The following is a 6,556-nucleotide window of genomic DNA, read 5'->3' as shown; positions in this document are numbered from 1 at the left end:
GTTTGCAAGACAACAACCATCAGCACGAACAGTTCGACGATGTTTCCAGCAGCATGGACTATCGGCTCGGAGACCCTGGTTGCGGTTACCCTTGACGCTGCATCACAGACAGGAGCGCCTGCGATGGTGTACTCAGAGACGAACCTGGGCGCACGAATGGCAAAACGTCATTTTTTCGGATGAATCCAGGTTCTGTTTACAACATCATGATGGTCGCATCCGTGTTTGGCGACATCGCGGTCAACGCACATTGGAAGCGTGTATTCGTCATCGCCATACTGGCGTATCACCCGGCGTGATGGTATGGGGTGCCATTGGTTACACGTCTCGGTCACCTCTTGTTCGCATTGACGGCACTTTGAACAGTGGACGTTACATTTCAGATGTGTTACGACCCGTGGCTCTACCCTTCATTCGATCCCTGCGGAACCCTACATTTCAGCACGACAATGCACTACCGCATGTTGCAGGTCCTGTACGGGCCTTTCTGAATACAGAAAATGTTCGACTGCTGCCCTGGCTAGCACATTCTCCAGATCTCTCACCAATTGAAAACGTCTGGTCTATGGTGGCCGAGCTAGTGGCTCGTCACAATACGCCAGTCATTACTATTGATGAACTGTGCTAGCGTGTTGAAGCTGCATGGGCAGCTGTACCTGTACACGCCATCCAAGCTCTGCCTGACTCAATGCCCAGGCGTATGAAGGCTGTTATTACGACCAGAGGTGGTTCTTCTGGGTACTGATTTCTCAGGATCTATGCACCCAAATTGCGTGAAAATGTAATCACATGTCAGTTCTAGTATAATATATTTGTCGAATGAATCCCGTTTATCATCTGCATTTCTTCTTAGTGTAGCAATTTTAATGGCCAGTAGTGTATTTTCTGCCAATGTTTTTACAAATCGTATTTTTCTTACATATGTCTTCACTTTCAGTAGTTGTGCACGTTATTAAAACATAAAGACGGCGAAGAGGGACTATTTACAAAGCTGTTACATTATCATCTACATTAAGCAGTTATTATTGTCACAGACTGTAAAATTGGTTCAAATGGCTCTGAGCACTATGGGACTTAACATCTATGGTCATCAGTCCCCTAGAACTTAGAACTACTTAAACCTAAGTAACCTAAGGACATCACACACATCCATGCCCGAGGCAGGATTCGAACCTGCGACCGTAGCAGTCGCGCGGCTCCGGACTGAGCGCCTAGAACCGCTAGACCACCGCGGCCGGCTCCACAGACTGTAACGTGGTTTGTATTGTATAGATGCAGAGAATGGATTGCTGTAGATTTCACAGGTGATTTGCATCCTGTGCCCACCTGTATTGTATTAAGATATTTTCCATAAAAAGGAATCTCAGCAAAGTTATAAACAAAACAGTAGCTCTTGACTTCAATTTCTTCTCTGTTCTTATCCTCACGCAGCGGTTAAGACACTCTCATTGTGTAATACATCATTTTCTCGCTGTATCCAGTTTCAGGTAACTGGAGGAAGGAAGATCTATCCAGCGCGGAGGTGGTGGGACGATCCTTCCATAATTCGTCAAAGGGACTTGGGATCTAGTACGCTGGCTTAAGAACTTGTGGCTGTCCATGACGGTGGGTGTTTTCCAACACATTTTGGGGAGAAACATTACTAGAAATCTCTGGTGAAAAGTGGCTCGCTGCCGAGTGCTATTAGTCTGCATTCCACTCCTGGAGCTGTCTGACAGAAAAATTCGAATGCCAGAACAGTTTAGTGGAGTTGGCCCGGTTGGAAATACAACGCGAATGGTGGACGTCTGCTGTTATCATTTGGGAAGTCGAGAGTTGATGATCCTTCGCGATCAACAAGGTTTTTTTTTTCCCCGCAGTATGGGAAGCCGACATGCATTTTCAGTCCGTCATCGTGCGGGTGCGAGCAGTTCTGCTGAGGCACTTTCCTGTTTTCAAGGCGAACGATGCGGTTCTGTGAGCCTGCTTAAGCTCGTTATGCAGAGCCCTTATATCAGATTGCGGAGCCAGTAGCTAGGTGGAGAGTGGTGTTAGGCAGTTAATTACAACTGCTTCCGTAAAAACTTGAAGTGTGATGTTTTTCTGCGGATATTTACCAGTTGACTTTGAACTTTTTCCTATTTTGTTGTTGTGGAGATTTTCAGCATTAGTTGCTAGGCGTATGAACTGTTAGCAGTGGCATTCTACAGTCCAGTGGTTAGATGTCAGAGTCTCTCTGAAAGCATAGATAGTTACAGGAGTTTAATTATTGACTTTGGAGTAGGGAAAACTTTTAACCCTGTCTCTCAGGCCGAAACGAGGCAGCTTACTGTTATTGGGACTGATTTGGTAGTGTGACAGTGGAGAAAATTACTTCCGTTCCGCCAATAAACGTTTCCGGTTAAATCTGCGGAACAGTAATGGACGTCGCGCTGCACACCTGCGTTCGCGAAAGGGGCTTCGAAAGACGCAACGAAAGTTCCGGGAACGGAAGAACGGATCGTGTGAACTGGACTCACTTTCGGAAGGATATGGGTTCAAATCGCCGCCCACGTTCACGTTGTCTGTGGTTACAGGAAAGTGGCGAACACTGGAATGGCTTCTTTGAGAAGCTTACTTATAAAAAAAAAAAAAGTTTCAAATGGCTCTGAGCACTATGGGACTTAACTGCTGTGGTCATCAGTCCCCTAGAACTTAGAACTACTTAAACCTAACTAACCTAAGGACATCACACACATCCATGCCCGAGGCAGGATTCGAAGCGTACTTCAAGTTTCTTTCATTATGCTTACACTATCCGAGTTGCTTTCCTGATTCTAATGACCTAGCCGTCGACTTATTGTTAAAACCTAATGTCCCTTCGTTTTCTGTAGTACATCGATCGAAACCCAAATTAGTGATCACAGGAATCAGATACAATTTCACTATTAATTAGTTTCGAGAGCATCTTACTTTGCCCGTCGCCAATGAAGTACACAAATTCTCGGAACAACTTTCATCCCGATCAGAACGTTTCACCTCGAATTACACAAGACATTCAGTATTTATTAATATTAGACAACTCGTTTCTTTACAACCACAACGGGGAAAAAAACAACACATAGTTACGACGCTTTCTGGTAACATCTACAGCTAGGATGTCGGGTCAAGTTGGTGGACAGTGAAGCTGCGTTTACTGCACGCGAAACAGCCTCGTGTAACAGCTTTGCAAGCCAAGTCTTGCTAGTGCGAAAGGAGGTGTGTGAGGCTGCTTCACGGTAAGGCAGAGCTTTCGTTGGCAATGACAATAAACAAGGTTCAAAGTCAGAGAAGGGAGGAAGAGAAGAGTGACAGAAATAAGACAGATAAGGGGGAAGAAATGGACAGAGAGGGAGAAGGGGCACATGGACAGTGAGAGGGAGGAGAAGATGCAGAACGGTATACAGGAGGAGGAGATTGGCAGAGGGAGCGGAAGGGTGTGATAGACAGAGGTGGGGAGAAGGAGATGGACAGAGAGAGAGTGGGGGGGGGGGGGGGGGGGCAGATGGAGATTAGGACATGTATCCAGTTCCCATATACATTTAGCAATAGCGAAGCATTGCCGGATTCGTTAATAAATGAAATAAAATCAGCTGTCACATTTTCAAAGCAGAGTAAAATATTTAGGGAGACATGGGGTGGAGCAGGAATGGGAGGGCACAGCAGATGGAAACTTAATGCTTTTGGTTCAGCCAGTACAAACAATATTGTCACCATTAGTTGCTCAAGTGCTAGCCAATCCTTTGGTGTCGTCTTCTTGTCACTGTAGCCTTGTACCATCGGAAGCAAGGAGAGGATGTTGTTTGGTGGCCAGTATCCTCTGTCTATAACACAACTGCACGCATATATTAACAGGGTTCTTTATTGGTAAGTACAAGAAGTTACTTAAGATAGTCCAGGTGTTTTGGTATAAGCTCTTCTGTAATAGTCCACGTTAGCCTCACTGCTGGGGAAGTACATGTCCAGCTATGCGTCCTACTCTGGTCGCTAGGTACTGACTGACTCTGAGCTAGAGGCTGAGCTAACTGTGACTGCGACTCCCACTGAGCTGCGACTGACGGCTCCACTCGTTGACTGGATGACTGACTGACTGGGCCCTCCGGTCAGCGGCGGCGGTCTAAATACCGGCGGTCGAGAGGATGTTGGTGGCACGTTGCCTGCGAGTCTGTTTTTGGCCTCTCTCCTGAGAGGCGCATTGCTTGCACCAACTACCGATCTTCTTGCAACCTCTTTGCCACCTGGTGTGCTGTCGACAGCTTATATCAGCACAAATCCCTGGATAGAAGATAAACCATGGATGATTATTTGTGCAGACATTAAATTGTTGTCAGAAATATGTATTGCAACGCCTTGCTATGAGGGCACAAAGGAGGTTTCTGCAACAGAGTACATTACGGAAGTCTTGTTATTACCCTAGTGTCCATTCTCGAAGTTGCATTATGAAATCTCAGTCTTAATATAATGCAGCCAAACTCCCGTTTCAAAAGCTTCTGAGCAACCTCAAAGACAGAAATGCAAAAGTATTACAGAACCTTCTGAGGTCCAGTTCTACATTATCAGATCCATGGTTAAAAAAAAAAAAATTAGATGGACGCCTTCAGCGACAGCATTACAAATTTTTCCCAAGAGGTAAAGAACTACTTCGATGAAATCGGTAAATCTCCACCTACACGTCACAGGGAGGAACAACTGCAAACCCTCTTCGGTCATCATATGTTCGGGAAGTAGGCAAAAATCATCTAGTGAAGCATGAAACCTTGTTTCTGAAAGAAACATGTAGTGAATGAACCATGGCCAAACGTAGCATCAAGAAGGTAGTGGTCGACATAGGCAGATGACAGAATGCGACGACCGATCAATCGTCAGAGAGGAACTAATAACTCTGGATTCATCATTATCATCGACCCGACGGGCAAGTGTGGCTTCAGCGACCACAAGGACAAATTATAGGCAGCTTGTAGAAAGTGGGCTGAACTCACTGCACCCCTTGCGCGGACTACCATTGACCCCTGTACACCAACAAGCCCGTCTGCGTTGGTGTCTGGTACATTGGGCCTGGAATCTCATTGATTGGAGTAGAACTGTCCTCAGTGATGAGTCCCGCTTCGCATTGAGTCTCGAAGACCAGCAAAGGTGTCTTTAGAGACGCCTCAAACAACAGAGGGACACCAACCTGACTGTTACCAGCCATACAGCTCGACAACCAGGAGTTATGGTCCGGCGTGCCGTTTCATTTCAGCAGGACCCCTTTGGGTGTCATCCGTGGCACCATTACAGCACAGCAGTACGGCCCATTTTGTTGTCCTTCATGGAAAGCCATCCTGAGCTTACATTACAGCCAGACAGTGCTTACCTGCACATGACGAGAGTTTCTACTGCTTGTCTTCTTGCTTGCCAAACCATAACTTGGATAGCGAGGTCGCCGGATCTGTTCTCAATTGAGAACGTTTGGAGCATTATGAACAGGACCCTTCAACCAGCTCGGGATTTTAACGTCTGTCACGCCATTTGGACAGAATTTGGCACAATATCCCTCAATAGGACAACCAACGACTCTAACAATCAGTGCCAAACTGAATAATTGCTTGCATAAGGGTCAGAGGTGGGCCAACGCGTTGCTGACTTGCTGATCCCTCAATAGGACAACCAACGACTCTAACAATCAGTGCCAAACCGAATAATTGCTTGCATAAAGGCCAGAGGTGGGCCAACGCGTTGCTGACTTGCTGAACTTGTGAAGTTCTTCCTCTTGAATGAATATCCAACTCTTCTGTAACTGTAATCATTTATTTGTTTGTACATGTACATCACCGATTTTCGTTCCATTCGGCTAGTTCCTTCGTCATGCGTCTTTCTTCCTTTTAATACTAAACTAAACTAAACTCCGTCCTAACTGGCCATGAAGGCCCAACGGTACCGACCGGCCGCCGTGTCATCCTCAGCCCACAGACGTCACTGGATACGGATATGGAGGGGCATGTGGTCAGCACACGGTTCTCCCGGCCGTATGTCAATTTACGAGATCGGAGCCGCTACTTCTCAATCAAGTGGCTCCTCAGTTTGCCTCACAAGGGCTGAGTGCACCCCACTTGCCAACAGCGCTCGGCAGACTGGATGGTCACCCATCCAAGTGCTAGCCCAGCCCAACAGCGCCTAACTTCGGTGATCTGACGGGAACCGGTGTTACCGCTGCGGCAAGGCCATTGGCTCTTCCTCTTACAGTGCAATAAAAATTGAATGTTGCTTATCTCCTGCCGGCGTCTACATAATGTGCCCTTATCTGGTTCTAGCCCCTGGAAACTTAACACGAAAAACGGAGTTCTGAAATCTCAGTTTTCAGCTTTTAGCATTGACTGTTCGTAATGCCCAAATAGGAGTGCGATCACCGATTACAAGGTGATTTTTGAACAAGTTTTCAAAAAATTAGAATGAATAGGAGAATATTAGTATTTTTTTGTAGTATTCAATCTCTCATTACTTTTCGAGAAAAGCAGCGAACGGTAGACGAACTAAGTTTCCATTTATTTACCTAATGTATTTGGTATTTTGATTCTATGTG

At 46.1% G+C, this 6,556-nt stretch overlaps 1 pseudogene; it reads right to left on the bottom strand.

Moving 5' to 3' along the window:
* Positions 1-6,087: 6,087 nt before the first annotated feature.
* On the bottom strand, positions 6,088-6,205 carry LOC126238502 (5S ribosomal RNA; annotated as a pseudogene).
* Positions 6,206-6,556: the final 351 nt, after the last annotated feature.

Source organism: Schistocerca nitens, chromosome 2 (genome assembly GCF_023898315.1).
Source record: "Schistocerca nitens isolate TAMUIC-IGC-003100 chromosome 2, iqSchNite1.1, whole genome shotgun sequence".
NCBI lineage: Eukaryota > Metazoa > Arthropoda > Insecta > Orthoptera > Acrididae > Schistocerca > Schistocerca nitens.
This window is presented reverse-complemented; position numbering and strand designations above follow the sequence as displayed.